Source organism: Balaenoptera borealis (genome assembly GCF_965194805.1).
Source record: "Balaenoptera borealis genome assembly, chromosome: 2".
In the NCBI taxonomy this organism is placed as follows: Eukaryota; Metazoa; Chordata; class Mammalia; order Artiodactyla; family Balaenopteridae; genus Balaenoptera; species Balaenoptera borealis.
Genome location: NC_138867.1, coordinates 55,695,167 through 55,712,854, shown reverse-complemented (window position 1 = coordinate 55,712,854; position 17,688 = coordinate 55,695,167). Strand labels below are relative to the sequence as shown.

The 17,688-nt window shown below is 40.0% G+C and overlaps 1 long non-coding RNA gene across 2 annotated transcripts in view; it reads right to left on the bottom strand.

Moving 5' to 3' along the window:
- The window catches only part of LOC309619425, a 147,127-nt gene that overhangs the window by 107,478 nt on the left and 21,961 nt on the right, over positions 1-17,688 (bottom strand). The window lies entirely within an intron of this gene.

Sequence of the window (17,688 nt, the reverse complement as noted above, 5' to 3'; positions counted from 1 at the left end):
AGGGGTCATCTGGTATCTAGGGAGAGGCCCTTAGAGAAATTCGAAGGTCTGTGCAGATAAACCTCTGTAACCTGGAGGGAGCACTAGGGTACAGTCACTTTTCCCTGATACCTCTTATTCTGTTTATTAAAAACTCCTGCTATAATTTCAGCCAAACTATCTGCTCAGGAGTCATATGATCTGGGTGGTTGGGTCTTAGGGGCCCAGACTGGGAGTTCATGGAAGGTGGAATCCCTTCATCTGGACAAAAGGGCACATCTCTGCATCCTGGAAGGACAAGTGGAGCTTCCACAGCTGTCTGGGACCCAGGTTCCCTACCTAAGCTTTGTTACTAAGCCACTCTGGCCTGTATCAACCCTTCTGGTTTCTTTGGAGGTTCATTTAACACTCCAGCATTCTGCATGCCTTGTGCTGCTAGGAATGTCTTCATCAGGGGAAAGCATAGGCTAGATTTGAGAGTTTGTAAGGAGTGCTCCAAATGCTGAAGCTGCTCATGATGTAGTCTATCTGGGGTTTATCCCAGGGTGGGGGGATCTCCACTGGACACTAGTGGAGGGAGGTGGGGAAGGAGTACATTGGGATCTGCCAGAACCATTGTCCCTGTAGGAGACAGAGGTAACTGCTTGGTTTGGGGGCATCAGGCCTGGCGCAGTACCATGTCGGAGCAGTGGAGTAGAGCTGGCAGGGCTGCCTGCAGAAGGAATCAGTTTGTTCTCTACCCCAGGCTTATCGCAGGGGACATATGGGAGCAGCAGGTGTGGGTGCTGGTGCCAGAATGCACAGAGTTGGCTGCGGTTTGGTATTCAGAGAAGAATTCCAACCCTGGTTGGCTGGAACTGGGAGAGGTTTCAGGTCATTCCAAAGGCACATATCTGCCTGTTCACAGAGGTTTGCTTCTCTCTGTCTTGCTGCTGGGGATGTAATGGATGTGAAAAGGGGCAACAGTTTCAACTTGACCCTTAGTGCAGAATCTGCAGCTTGAAAACATACACACCATTTGGTCTAATGTCTTCGGAGCAGGTGTAGGCTTTGGATAATAGTCTGGCTGTGGAAAGGTCTGGAAGAGCTGTGGGTCGCGTAATATGATGGGATCATCAGTGGGTTGTGCACTGGGAATCCTGGGACTTTAGTGGTCAGCAGAATTCCATTCATCAGTCCCAGGAGCTCTGACCAAAGCAGTGAGGCGGCGGGGGGGGGGGGGGGATGGTGAATACCTTGCTCCCTTGGCACCATTTGCAGCCCCATTCTTCAGGTCCAGGCTCCCACCAGGCCCAAGGAGTGCTTACACTGTATGGCTCCCACTCTTGGAGTCATAAAGAGGGGGGACTAGGATTGACTGGCCAGCCCCCTTGTTTTCTCTGCCTGGAGAATTTGAAAGGCAGGTGGGGATTCCCAGATGGGGTCATCACTGTAAGGGAAGGCCATCATCTCCTGCTTTGACTTGGACTCTTTTTTTTTTTTTTAACATCCTTATTGGAGTACAATTGCTTCACAATGGTGTGCTAGTTTCTGTTCTATAACAAAGTGAATCAGCTATACATATACATATATCCCCATATCTCGTCCCTCTAGCATCTCCCTCCCACCCTCCCTATCCCACCCCTCTAGGTGGACAAAAGCACCAAGCTGATCTCCCTGTGCTATGCAGCTGCTTCCCACTAGCTATCTATTTTACATTTGGTAGTGTATATATGTCCATGCCACTCTCTCACTTTGTCCCAGCTTACCCTTCCCCCTCCCCGGGTCCTCAAGTCCATTCTCTATGTCTGCGTCTTTATTCTTGTCCTGCCCCTAGGTTCTTCAGAACCATTTTTTTGTTTGTTTTTTTAGATTCCATATATATGTGTTAACATACAGTATTTGTTTTTCTCTTTTTGACTTACTTCACTCTGTATGACAGACTCTAGGTCCATCCACCTCACTACAAGTAACTCAATTTTGTTTCTTCTTATGGCTGAGCAATATTCCATTGTATATATGTGCCACATCTTCTTTATCCATTCATCTGTCGATGGACACTTAGGTTGGTTCCATGTCCTGGCTATTGTAAAAAGAGCTGCAATGAAAAGATACTTAATACGATTTCAATTTTCTTAAATTTACCAAGGCTTGATTTGTGACCCAAGATATGATCTATCCTGGAGAATGTTCCATGAGCACTTGAGAAGAAAGCGTATTCTGTTGTTTTTGGATGGAATGTCCTCTAAATATCAATTAAGTCCATCTTGTTTAATGTATCATTTAAAGTTTGTGTTTCCTTATTTATTTTCATTTTGGATGGTTTGTCCATTGGTGAAAATGGGGTGTTAAAGTCCCCTATGATTGTGTTACTGTTGATTTCCCCTTTTATGGCTGTTAGCATTTCCCTTATGTATTGAGGTGCTCCTATGTTGGGTGCATAAATATTTACAGATGTTCTATCTTCTTCTTAGATCGATCCCTTGATGATTATGTAGTGTCCTTCTTTGTCTCTTGTAATAGCCTTTATTTTAAAGTCTATGTTGTCTGATATGAGAATTGCTACTCCAGCTTTCTTTTGGTTTCCATTGGCATGGAATATCTTTTTCCATCCCCTCACTTTCAGTCTGTATGTGTCCCTAGGTCTGAAGTAGGTCTCTTGTAGACAGCATATATACGGGTCTTGTTTTTGTATCCATTCAGCCAGTCTATGTCTTTTCCTTGGAGCATTTAATTCATTTACATTTAAGGTAATTATCAATATGTATGTTCCTATTACCATTTTCTTAATTGTTTTGGGTTTGTTATTGTAGGTCTTTTCCTTCTCTTGTGTTTCCTGCCTAGAGAAGTTCCTTTAGCATTTGTTGTAAAGCTGGTTTGGTGGTGCTGAATTCTCTTAGCTTTTGCTTGTCTGTAAAGGTTTTAATTTCTCCATCGAATCTGAATGAGATCCTTGCTGGGTACAGTAATCTTGGTTGTAGGTTTTTCCCTTTCATCACTTTAAATATGTACCGCCACTCCCTTCTGGCTTGTAGAGTTTCTGCTGAAAGATCAGCTGTTCAGCTTATGGGTATTCCCTTGTATGTTTGTTGTTTTTCCCTTGTTGCTTTTAATATTTTTTCTTTGTATTTAATTTTTGATAGTTTGATTAATACGTGTCTTGGCATGTTTCTCCTTGGATTTATCCTGTATGGGACTCTGCACTTCCTGGACTTGATTGACTATTTCCTTTCCCATATTAGGGAAGTTTTCAACTATAATCTCCTCAAATATTTTCTCAGTCCCTTTCTTTTTCTCTTCTTCTTCTGGGACCCCTATAATTTGAATGTTGGTGCATTTAATGTTGTCCCAGAGGTCTCTGAGACTGTCCTCCATTGTTTTCATTCTTTATTCTTTATTATTCTCTGAAGTAGTTATTTCCACTATTTTATCTTCCAGGTCACTTATCCATTCTTCTGCCTCAGTTATTCTGCTATTGATTCCTTCTAGAGAATTTTTAATTTCATTTATTGTGTTGTTCATCATTGTTTGTTGGACTTTGACTCTTTCATGGTGGAGTTCCTCTCTTTTGGGTTACTGGACTGCACTGGTTGAATGACCGAGCCTGCAGTCATAGACAGGGACAAGCTCTCTGCGTTCTTCTTGGACCACAGCAGAAACAATTGCTGAGTCAGTGACAGTGGCTTGCTGCTTGCTGGGTGCGTTCCTTCATGTTGGCTGCCAGTATACCTTGTTCCTCTTTGTTTTTCTGTGCTCTGGAAGTGGGTCTTGCAGCTTCAGCATTCTCGGAGAGTGCTTCCTGCTGCCAGAGGAGAACCTTGCATGTTGAGGGCACACAGTACAAAAGGGTCACCATGCTGCCATGCTGATCCTGGAGCTCTGGGGTCTAGAAGCCATGTTCTCAAAGGCAACCCCCACCTTTCGGGAGTTCAATTTGCTCTTCAATCTACATTGGGACACAAAAGAACTTTCCAAAGATGATCTCTGCCACCTTAACTGAAGTGACTTTCTAGGTGAAAATTGGGCTGACACCAGCTAGTTCCACATTTAGTCCCTGGAGGCAGGGTGGGGGCAGGGAACAGGGAGTGGGCTTGGGTCCAGGTCCCAGCCAACTGTTCAGCTGGTGGCAGCCTCCCCTCTTCTGTCTCCCCACTGCAGCACTTAGAGTGTTTTAACCACTGGAAGGACTACGTAAAGAAAGCATATAAGAAATAAGCTTGGAAAGGTAAGTTGGCACAGATTTTAGGAAAGTCTTAAATGCTAGATTATAAATTTGGAGGGTTTCTTTGGTAGGGAGTGGGGAACTACTGAAGATTTCTGAACGCGGGAGTAACATGATCTTGACTTGGCTTTAGAATGATTCACTCTCCCATTACTGTTTAGAGGAAAAAGAGTCAAGATACTTCCAGATGCAAGTAAGAGAATACCAAACCAAGATGGTTTGGATGATAGAGATTTATTACCTCATATAATAAGAAGTCCCATAACTGTAAAGAGAGATTCAGTTGTTTTTCACAGAGCAATGATGATATTTGAAACCAAGAGACTGACTGAGGGTGTCAAGAAAGGACACAGAAACAACAGCAACAAAAATTGACCACTAACAGAAATCTGGAGAATGTCAAGGAGGAAAACTGAGAAGCAGAAAAACAAAAAAATAAATTTCTTATTATCTGATTTTTGCTACTTCTAGTTTAGTATGAAAGCTCACCTCTACCCCCTAAATGATTATTTTTAAATGAAAATAGTTCAATATGAATACTCATTCTCTCAGGAATATTACATTCTCATTTCAGAAAACCAATTTAGCCAAGCATAAGGATAACTGAAAGAGTCCTTTCTCTATAGACAAGACCTCTGATCCATTTCAAAATAATTTTATTTACTGTCACCAAAAGTAATTAGAGCACTCATCTGTAGTCACTGGTCATCTTACGAGAAGTTTCCACATTCATATAGGGAGCACCCCTGAAATCTGTAAAGAAACTCAGCAACCCACAGAGCACTGTTTCCTCACTGGAAACAGGAGTGGGCAGCTGCTACAGCTGTCTGTAACCAGGCAAGGTGCTCATCAAGAATTTCAGAATGCCCAGGTCAGGGGCACCTCTTCACATGTCTTGGCAGAGTGTCCTCCAAGACCTTACTGTGATCACCATGAGATCCTATTTTGCACAGCAGGATAAAGGGATGTAGATTTTAAACTGAAAAGTGAAAACACTATTCTCCATCTTTTACTTTTGACTGAGCATAGTTAACACATCACCTCTATCATTCTTCTGAGCACTCCGGGTGCGAGTGGCAATACCCAGCCAAGGCAGGTGTCACTCAGTGCTCTGTCACATAATTGTTTTTTTTTTGCCAATAGACCAAAATGACACAGTTATAAGAAATGGGCACTAATGATTCTGCGAGGAAACCAAAGGGGATGTTGAACCTTTGTAGGTGATGAAGTTGATGCCAGACAACCTGCCTTTGCAGATTGATTCTACTGCCCACACCTAAGGACTCAACTCCTTGCCCTTGGGGTGATGTGCTTTTGCCACAGACAATAATGATAAGGTCTAAATTGAAATGAACAGTGCTATGTTCTGTAAAATTATACCAGAGCTTTTAATTTAAAAAGCTCAATTGTATAATTATTAGGTTGATCCCTCAGATACCATGTATTTTTTGAGTGGATCTGAATGAATGAAAAAATAAGTAAACATCTATAGATGTATAGATAGAGGTATAGGCAGTTAATATTTACTGAGCACTTAGTATGTGCCAATATGTTTACATATGTTAAATCATGTAAACCTTATGAGGAAGATACTGTTATCATTATATTTTTTTCATAGATGAGAAACAACAGGAATAGAAAAAGACATTGATAGATGGGTTGCAATGAGTTCCAAAATCAAAGTAACAAATGGAATGTCAACAATGACATTTGCATATCCCCAATTTATACATACTTATCTTGTCTTTTTTTTCCCCCCCTTTCTCCCAGCTTCACCACACAAAACAGTTTTGAACCTGGCTAGGCTGAGCAACCATCTTCAGGACTGTAAGGGAAAGCTGCTGTTAATTAGCAGCTCTTAATTAGCAGCTTTCCAGAAGACAATGTTCCATTCTCCTCTGGAACAATGTGTCCATGGACATTTGCCTCCAAGAGGTAGCTGGTAAAGAGCTCGTGGTGGCTCTTCTAATCCAGTCTTCATATTTTGCAGTTACAACATGCCCTCAATTCAATGCGTTAAGTAATTAGTTCTCAGCATCTTGTGAACTGAGGACCTATTTCCAGAATGATTTAGTGCAGTTTCCTCTGAAGTCCTTGATAACAGAGGAAATAATTAGGCTCAGAAGGGTTTTACTTAAAACCTTGTGTCTCTACTTATCTAAAATTACTGTGCTAATTAAGCCTCTCATAAATTTCCCTGCCATGCTTCACTCTGAGGACTTGGGTCTTCACCTCAGGTTTTCCCTCAGGGTCTGGCATAGTGCTGGGAACATCCTGAGGTGGGAGCCACTCAGACTGTTATCCCTAGAGACATGTAATTCACTTTGGGACACAGGCTCTTCTCTTGTACAGCCATACATTCAAATGTGTTTTTGTTTTTTTCTGTAATCATATTTAAGTCAGTTGGCTTGAGGTTAAAAAAATATTGGTCTAATCAGGGCTACATCAAGTGTGGTCTACAGACCAGCTGATGGTCTGTGGATTGTTACTGGCCATTTCATGGAACAATAAGTATAAAACATGGGAGCAAGCATGTAGAAACTTTTATAGCAATTTGACAGAATAACTTCTTTTATGTCCATTAAATTTAATAATTTTTTAAAAATGGGTCTTATATTTTTATGTCATTTTTTTGTTTCATTTTTATATAATTCATCTTCTAACAGTTGATTTTTTTCCCTTCGTAAGGATCATATTTCCTGCTTTTTTGCATACCAGGTAATTTTTTTTTTAATTGGATTGGGGACTGTGTAAATTTTCACTACTGGGTACTGAATTTTGCTGTATTCCTTTACATAGCTGTGGTCTTTGTTCTGGCATGCAGTTATGTTACCGGGGCTCAGTTTGATCCTCTCAAGTGTGCTTGTGGGCTGCCTCCAAGCAATAAGCTGGGGTGATAGGGCTCACCCTGTTTGTTTCTTTTCTCTGAAGGGATCATACTCCTAATTCAACTTTTGTTCAATAACTGAAAACCATTGTTTCGTATATTATTCTGGTTTCCTAATTGTTTAAGGTAGAAGAGTGAATCAATCCCTTTTACTTCATTATGGCTAGAAACAGATGTACTAGGACTTCATCTTAACATCCTTCATCTTGATATCCAGTAATTCACTGGTGGTAATTTTACTGTATTTTATAAAAGTATCAATCTATAATGGAAGATAAGTTAAACAACAAAATAAATTGAAAAAGAACAACAACAAAAAAACCAAACAACTCAATTAAAAAAATGAACATACAATTTGAAAAGACATTTCACCAAATAAGATTTACAAATGGCCAATAAGCACATGAAAAGATACTCAAAATCACTAATCATTAGGGAAATGCAAATCAAAACCACAATAAGATACCACATTATACCCATTAGAATGGCTATTTTAAACAACAATAAGCTCCAGAAAATAACAGGTCTTGGGGAGGGAGAAATTGAAATGCTTGTCCATCACTAATGGAAATATAAAATGGTGCAGCCTCTGTAGCAAACAATATGGCAGTTCCTCAGAAGATTAAAAATAGAATTACCCTATGATCTAGCAATTTCACTTTAGGATATACACTCAAAGGAACTGAAAGCAGACACAAACAGATATCTGTACACCATATTCACAGCAGTCTTATTCACAATAGCCAAAAGGTGAAAGCAACTCAAGTTTTTATAGGATGAATAGATTTTTAAAATGTGGTGTATCTATATAATAGAATATTGTTCAGCCCTAAAAAGGAAGGAAATCATGACATATTCTACAACATGAACGAACCCTGAAGACACTGTAAGTGAAATAAGCCAGACAGCAAAGGACAAACACTGTATGATTTCACTTACATGAGGTACCTGGAATAGTCAAACTGATAGAGTCAAAAAGGAGAAGAATGGTTGCCAGGGGCTGGGGAGAGATCGGAATGGGGAGTTATTGTTCAATGGGTATAGAGTTTCAGTTTGGGAAAATGAAAAGAGTTTTAGAGATGGGCACTGGTGCTTGCACAACAACATGAATGTACTTAATGCCCCTGAACTGCACGCTTACAAATGGCAAAATGGTAAACTTTATGTTATCTGTATTTTACCACAGAAAAAGAATACTTAAAACAAAAAAGCAACTTCATCTCCCCTCCAGATAGCTTGAGAATCGTTGAATTTCAGAGGCTGAAGGTAGGAAAAGGCCTAAGTGAGGGGGAGTTTGATAAACTTTCTACCAGGGTTAAAAGATGACAAACAATACCCTTTCAGGCCACCCAGGCACTTCTGGCCAGGGAACCAGGGAGGTCTGTCAAATCTTACAGAACCTGCCACGATGGCTATTTTTGTATTACCTGTTTTCCTACTCAATTAGCAGTGAAATCTTTAACAATGGTCTGTGTGGTGGGCTTCATGGACAGTGAGGAAAGCAGAATCTGGGGATGCTGTATTGTCTTCTGCAGTACGTATTAGGGAGACACCTCAAGAAACTGGTGAGGGGATGGCTGCTCTGAAGAGGAAAGAAAGCAATTAAGTCCCTGTGGCCTGAAGGGAGGAAGAGAGACAATACCATCCCAGGGCATGCTGTTTATCATGAAAAAAGAGAATGCTATTAAGTAATATGTATAACACGATGCCATTCCCAAATATTAGGAAAATAAATATATATTTCTATGTATTATGCATAGAAGAAAATTCCCTGGAAGAATATAAGCCAAAATAACACTATAGTAATATCTTATGCATGCCCATATGTATGTATATGTTGGCTTATATGTGTATGTATATATAGAGAGATATATATGTATAGTCAATTTATAAATTAAAATATCTCTATGGAAAACAACAACAACAACAACAAACAGATATAATGTGGTTACAAACATATAACATGGTTATATCTGTGTGGTCAAATCATAGGTGGTTTTTATTTTCTCTTTGTAAGTATTTTTTAATCATCTGTTGTTTTCACAACGGGTAGGTAAAACTTTTATATCAGGGCAAGAAAGCATTTTTATGTAAAAATTAGGAAAGGATTGTTAGGAGATGTTATGTGGTCCAGGCTTGAGATACCTTTAATTGTTTTTGGAGATTTATGCATAAATTAGTCTATGTTGCATTATCTCTCATTCCATTTTTGTTTTTAACATTAGAGATCAGACCAGCAGCTTACACATTATAAGGTAACAATGCCTACCATTTTACGTGGAAATGCATTTCATTCATTTAGGTCAGATGAGATTAGAGTAATTAAGGTCACTGGACTTTGCCATTTAACAAATCCTTAAATCCAATTCTAATCTCATTCATTAATGCCACAAACAAAAGGGTTAATTGCTAACATACAATGTTTCAGATCCACCCTGGCACAAATGTTATAATATTAGATGGTATTAATGCCTTGCTGTGTAACTTTAGAGAGGGCTGATGTATTCAGTATTCAAAGAGTTACAGATTTATTGGTTCTGAAGAGGTTATCCCTGCGGTAACTCATTATCACTTGTACAATCATGGAATGTTCTGTGACAGGAGAATGTCTAAAATGAAACAAGCTAATTAATCAAGATGGGGCATGCATGTGGTGACTCTGCAGTACGAGCAGATGCTGTCAGCTCCTGAATTGTCACCATGCAGCCTCGTGGCTGAGGCAAGGCCCCAGCCAGAACAGGTTGGCCACTGATATGGGGATCCTGATAGTCTGTTGCCACATCAGACTTATGCTCAATTGCCTCACTTCAGCTCTGACCCAGCTGGAAAGGACAATCCTATTGTCTTATGATTCTCCCACACCAAACCTTTCACCACTTTAAAAAGGAGAGAAACTGATTTGAATTTTAATCTCTCTCCTTTCTTCTTTTTCCAATTCTGACAAAGGTACTAAGGGGAAGTGAAAATTCCTAAAGGTGTTCTTGAAAGATCAGCCTCCAACCAAATGTGTTATCTCAATGTTTGGAATCCTCAGCAGCCATTAAAAATCATGTTGCTAAAGGTTCTTAAAGGCATGGGGGTGGGACAGGGCCTGGGGTCTTGCCCTAAGGCAGCAGGTTTTGTTTTGTTAGAATTTCCCGGCCAAAGCCCACCTGACAATGAGAGCATCTCTGGAGCTCAAGTTTATGTTGAAAATACTTCAAGTTCTACCTGTCCTCACTCATCTGTGGATTTCTGTGAGACCAGGTATAAGGAAACCTTTCCCTCAAACTAATTATGACTTACAGTAATTTGCTAAATTATACCTTTGTAAGCAGAATTGAAACATTTATTTTGGGGGGGAGACCTTCAAGATGGTGGAGGAGTAAGATGTGGAGATTACCTTCCTCCCCACAAATACATCTACATGTGGAACAACTCCTACAGAACACCTACTGAACACTGCCAGAAGACCTCAGACTTCCCAAAAGGCAAGAAACTCCCCAAATACTGTGGTAGGGTAAAAGAAAAAAGAAAATACAGAGACAAAGGAATAGGGATGGGACCTGCTCCTCTGGGAGGGAGTTGTGAAAGAGGAAAAGTTTCCACACACTAGGAAGCCCCTTCACTGGCAGAGATGGAGGGTGGGTGGTGGGGGAAGCTTCGGAGCCACAGAAGAGAGCGCAGCAACAGGGGTGCGGAGGGCAAAGCGGAGAGATTCCTGCACAGAGGATCGGTGCCAACCAGCACTCACCAGCCTAAGAGGCTTGTCTGCTCCCGCGCCGGGACGGGTGGGAGCTGGGAGCTGAGGCTCGGGTTTCGGAGGTCAGATCCCAGGGAGAGGACTGGGGTTGGCTGTGTGAACACAGCCTGAAGGGGGCTAGTGCACCACAGCTGGCCAGGAGGGAGTCCAGGAAAAACTCTGGAACTGCCTAAGAGGCAGGAGACAATTGTTTTGGGGTGCACTAGGAGAGGGGATGCAGAGCACCACCTAAACGAGCTCCAGAGACGGGCGCGAGCAGTGGCTATCAGCACTGACCCCAGAGACAGGCATGAAATGCTAAGGCTGCAGCTGCAGCCACCGAGAAGCCTGTGTGCGAGCACAGGTCACTATCCACACCTCCCCTCCCGGGAGCCTGTGCAACCCGCCACTGCCAGGGTCCCATGATCCAGGGACAGCTTCCCAGGGAGAACACACGGCACACCTCAGGCTGGTGCAATGTCACGCCGGCCTCTGCCACTGCAGGCTCGTCCTGCATTCCAGTTATAACTACTGTACACCTCCCTCCTCCTGGCCTGAGTGAGCCAGAGCCCCCTAATACGCCACTGCTTTAACTTCGTCCTGTCTGGGCAGGAACGGAAGCCAGAGGGCAACGTACATACAGAGGCGGGTCCAAATCCAAAGCTGAACCCCAGGAGCTGTGCAAACAAAGAAGAGACAGGGAAATCTCTCCCAGCAGCCTCAGGAGCAGCGGATTAAATCTCCACAATCAACTTGATGTACCCTGCATCTGTGGAATACCTGAACAGACAATGCATCAACCCAAAATTGAGGCGGTGGACTTTGGGAGCAACTGTAGACTTGGGGCTTGCTGTCTGCGACTGACTTGTTTCTGATTTTTATGTTTATCTTAGTATAGTTTTTAGCACTTGTTATCACTGGTGAATTTCTTTATTGGTTTTGTTGCTCTCTTCTTTTATTTATTACTTTTTAAATTTTTTATTTTAATAACTTTAAAAAAATTATTTTATTTTATTTATTTAATTTTTAATTTTTTTTCTTTCTTTTTTTCCTCCCTTTTCTTCTGAGCCAAGTGGCTGACAGGGTATTGGTGCTCTGGCCTGGTGTCAGGACTGAGTCTCTGAGGTGGGAGAGCTGAGTTCAGGACATTGGACCACCAGAAACCTCCCAGCCCCATGTAATATCAATTGGTGAGAGCTCTCCCAGAGAGCGCCATCTCAACCTTAAGACCCAGCTCCACCCAATGCCCAGCAAGCTCCAGTGCTGGATGCCCCATGCCAAATAACTAGTAAGACAGGAACACAACCCCACCCATTAGCAGAGAGGCTGCCTAATAGCATACTAAGTTCACAGACACCCCAAAACACACCACCAATGTAGCCCTGCCCACCAGAAAGACAAAATCAAGCGTCACCCACCAGAACACAGGCACCAGTCCCCTCCACCAGGAAACCTACACAAGCCACTAAACGAACCTTACCCACTGGAAGCAGACACCAAACACAATGGGAACTAAAAACCTGCCGCCTGTGAAAAGGAGACCCCAAACACAGTAAGTTAAGCAAAATGGGAAGACAGAGGAATATGCAGCAGATGAAGGAGCAAGGTAAAAATCCACTAGACCAAAAAAATGAAGGGGAAATAGGCAGTCTACCTGAAAAAGAATTCAGAGTAATGATAGTAAAGATGACCCAAAATCTTGGAAATAGAAAGGAGAAAATACAGGAAATATTTAACAAGGACCTAGAAGAAATAAAGAGCAAGCAAACAATGATGAACAACACAATAAATGAAATTAAAAATTCTCTAGAAGAAATCAACAGCCAAACAACTGAGGCAGAAGAAAGGATAAGTGACCTGGAAGATAAAATAGTGGAAATAACTACCATAGAGCAGAATAAAGAAAAAAGAATGAAAAGAATGGAGGACAGTCTCAGAGACCTCTGGGACAACATTAAACTCACCAACATTTGAATTATAGGGGTTCAAGAAGAAGAAGAGAAAAAGAAAGGGTCTGATAAAATATGTGAAGAGATTAGAGTTGAAAATTTCCCTAACATGGGAAAGGATATAGTCAATTAAGTCCAGGAAGTGCAGAGTCCCATACAGGATAAACCCAAGGAGAAGCATGCCAAGACACATATTAATCAAACTATCAAAAATTAAATACAGAGAAAAAATATTAAAAGCAGCAAGGGAAAAACAACAAATAACACACAAGGGAATCCCCATAAGGTTAACAGCTGATCTTTCAGCAGACACTCTGCAAGCCAGAAGGGTGTGGCAGGACATATTTAAAGTGATGAAAGGGAAAAACCTACAACCAAGATTACTCTACCCAGCAAGGATCTCATTCAGATTTGAGGGAGAAATTAAAATCTTTACCGACAAGCAAAAGCTAAGATAATTCAGCACCACCAAACCAGCTTTACAACAAATGCTAAAGGAACTTCTCTAGGCAGGAAACACAAGAGAAGGAAAAGACCTACAATAACAAACCCCAAACAATTAAGAAAATGGTAATAGGAACATACATATTGATAATTACCTTAAATGTAAATCGATTAAGAGCTCCAAACAAAAGACATAGACAGGCTGAATGCATACAAAAACAAGACCCGTATATATGTTGTATACAAGAGACCCACTTCAGACCTAGGGACACATACAGACTGAAAGTGAGGGAATGGAAAAAGATATTCCATGCAAATGGAAACCAAAAGAAAGCTGGAGTAGCAATTCTCATATCAAACAAAATAGGCTTTAAAATAAAGACTATTACAAGAGACAAAGAAGGACACTACATAATGATCAAGGGAACAATCCAAGAAGAAGATATAACAATTGTAAATAGCTATGCACCCAACATAGGAGCACCTCAATACATTTGAGGTGAAATGGGGAAATCAACAGTAAGGGGAAATCAACAGTAACACAATCATAGGGGACTTTAACACCCCATTTTCACCAATGGACAAACCATCCAAAATGAAAAAATAAGGAAACAGAAACTTTAAATGATACATTAAACAAGATGGACTTAATTGATATTTAGAGGACATTCCATCCAAAAACAACAGAATACGCTTTCTTCTCAAGTGCTCATGGAACATTCTCCAGGACAGATCATAGCTTGGGTCACAAATCAAGCCTTGGTAAATTTAAGAAAATTGAAATCGTATCAAGTATTTTTTCTCACCACAACGCTATGAGACTAGATATCAATTACAGGAAAAAAATCTGCAAAAAATACAAACACATGGAGGCTAAACAATACACCACTAAATAACCAAGAGATCACTGAAGAAATCAAAGAGGAAATAAAAAAATACCTAGAAATAAATGACAATGAAAACACAATGACACAAAACCTATGGGATGCAGCAAAAGCAGTTCTAAGAGGGAAGTTTAGAGCAATAAAATCCTACCTCAAGAAACAAGGAACATCTCAAATAAACAACCTAAGCTTACACTTAAAGCAATTAGAGAAAGAAGAACAAAACACCCCCAAAGTTAGCAGAAGGAAAGAAATCATAAAGATCAGATTAAAAACAAATGAAAAAGAAATGAAGGAAACAATAGCAAAGATCAATAAAACTAAAAGCTGGTTCTTTGAGAAGATAAACAAAATTGATAAACCATTAGCCAGACTCATCAAGAAAAAAAGGGAGAAGACTCAAATCAATAGAATAAGAAATGACAAAGGAGAAGTAACAACTGACACTGCAGAAATACAAAGGACCATGAGAGATTACTATAAGCAACTATATGCCAATAAAATGGACAACCTGGAAGAAATGGACAAATTCTTAGAAAAGCACAACCTTCCGAGACAGAACCAGGAAGAAACAGAAAATATAAACAGACCAATCACAAGCACTGAAATTGAGACTGTGATTAAAAATCTTCCAACAAACAAAAGCCCAGGATCAGATGGCTTCACAGGCGAATTCTATCAAACATTTAGAGAAGAGCTAACACCTATCCTTCTCAAACTCTTCCAAAATATAGCAGAGGGAGGAACACTCTTTAACTCATTCTACGAGGTTACCATCACCCTGATACCGAAACAAGACAAACATGTCACAAAGAAAGAAAACTACAGGCCAATATCACCGATGAACATAGATGCAAAAATCCTCAACAAAATACTAGCAAACAGAATCTAACAGCACATTAAAAGGATAATACACCATGATCAAGTGGGGTTTATCCCAGGAATGCAAGGATTCTTCAGTATATGAAAATCAATCAATGTGATACACCATATTAACAAATTGAAGAAAAAAACCATATGATATCTCAATAGATGCAGAAAAAGCTTTTGACAAAATTCAACACCCATGTATGATAAAAACCTTCCAGAAAGTAGGCACAGAGAAAACTTATCTCAACATAATAAGGGCCATATATGAGAAACCCACAGCCAACATCGTTCTCAATGGTGTAAAACTGAAACCATTTCCTCTAAGGTCAGGAGCAAGAAAAGGTTGTCCACTCTCACCACTATTATTCAACATAGTTTTGGAAGTTTTAGCCATAGCAATCAGAGAAGAAAAAGAAATAAAAGGAATCCAAATCGGAACAGAAGAAGTAAAGCTGTCACTGTTTACAGATGACACAATACTATACATAGAGAATCTTGAAGATGCTACCAGAAAACTACTAGAGCTAATCAATGAATTTGGTAAAGTAGCAGGATACAAAATTAATGCTCAGAAATCTCTTGCATTCCTAAACACTAATGATGAAAAATCTGAAAGAGAAATTAAGGAAACACCCCCATTTACTATTGCAACAAAAAGAATAAAATACCTAGGAATAAACCTACCTAAGGAGACAAAAGACCTACATGCAGAAGACACTGATGAAAGAAATTAAAGTTGATCCAAACAGATGGAGACATATACCATGTTTCTGGATTGGAAGAACCAACATTGTGAAAATGCCTATACTACTCAAAGCAATCTACAGATTCAATGCAATCCCAATCAAACTACCAAAGGCAATTTTCACAGAACTAGAACAAAAAATTTCACAATTTGTATGAAAACACAAAAGATTCCGAATAGCCAAAGCAATCTTGAGAAGGAAAAACAGAACCAGAGGAATCAGGCTCCTGGACTTCAGACTATACTACAAAGCTACAGTAATCAAGACAGTATGGTACTGGCACAAAAACAGAAATATAGATCAATGGAACAGGATAGAAAGCCCAGAGACAAACCCACACACATATGGTCACCTTATTTTTGTTAAAGGAGGCAAAAATACACAATGCAGAAAAGACAGCCTCTTCAATAAGTGGTGTTGGGAAAATTGGACAGCTACATGTAAAAGAATGAAATTAGAACACTCCCTAACACTATACACAAAAATAAACTCAAAATGGATTAAAGACCTAAATGTATTGCCAGACACTATAAAATTCTTAGAGGAAAACCTAGGCAGAACACTCTGTGACATAAATCACAGCAAGATCCTTTATGACCCACCTCCTAGAGAAATGGAAATAAAAACAAAAATAAACAAATGGGACCTAATGAAACTTAAAAGCTTTTGCACAGCAAAGGAAACCATAAATGAGACGAAAAGACTACCCTCAGAATGGGAGAAAATATTTGTGAATGAAGCAACTGACAGAGGATCAATCTCCCAAGTATACAAGCGGCTCATGCAGCTCAATATCAAAAAAACAAACAACCCAATCCAAAAATGGGCAGAAGATCTAAACACACATTTCTCCAAAGAAGATATACAGATTGCCAACAAACACATGAAAGGATGCTCAACATCACTAATCATTAGAGAAATGCAAATCAAAACTACAATGAGGTATCACCTCACACAAGTCAGAATGGCCATCATCAAAAAATCTAGAAACAATAAATGCTGGAGAGGGTATGTAGAAAAGGGAACTTTCTTGCACTGTTGGTAGGAATGTAAATTGATACAGCCACTATAGAGAACAGTATGGAGGTTCCTTAAAAAACTAAAAATAGAATTACCATATGATCCAGCAATTGCACTACTGGGCATATACCCTGAGAAAACCATAATTCAAAAAGAGTGATGTAAAAAAAAAAAAGAGTGATGTACCACAATGTTCATTTCAGCACTATTTACAACAGCCAGGTCATGGAAGCAACCTAGATGTCCATCAACAGATGAATGGATAAAGAAGATGTGGCACAGATATACAATGGAATATTACTCAGCCATGAAAAGAAACAAAAATGAGTTATTTGTTGTGAGGTGGAAGGACCTAGAGTCTGTCATACAGAGTGAAGTAAATCAGAAAGAGAAAAACAAATACCGTATGCTAACACTTATATATGGAATCTAAGAAAAAAAAAGAAAATATGGTTCTGAAGAACCTAGGGGCAAGACGGGAATAAAGATGCAGACCTACTAGAGAATGGACTTGAGGATACGGGGAGGGGGAAGGGTAAGCTGGTACAAAGTGAGAGAGTGGCATGGACATATACACTCTACCAAGTGTAAAATAGATAGCTAGTGGGAAGCAGCTCCATAGCACAGGGAGATCAGCTCAGTGCTTTGTGTTCACTTAGAGGGGTGGGATAGGGAGGGTGGGAAGGAGATGCAAGAGGGAGGGGATATAGAGATATATATATATATACATCTAGCTGATTCACTTTGTTATACAGCAGAAACTAACACAACATTGTAAAGCAATTATACTCCAATAAAGATGTTTAAAAAAAATAAGCAAAGACATGGGAATGTGTTCACTTCACGCTATTATTATGAAAGGAGCAGCTTACAAATGTAACCCTATGAATATAGGGTATGATTACAAGCTTTACAATCTTGCAAACTAAAAAGCTGTACAAGATGAGAAGGAGTAAAAGACCTAATGTCAACATTAGAAGGGGAGAT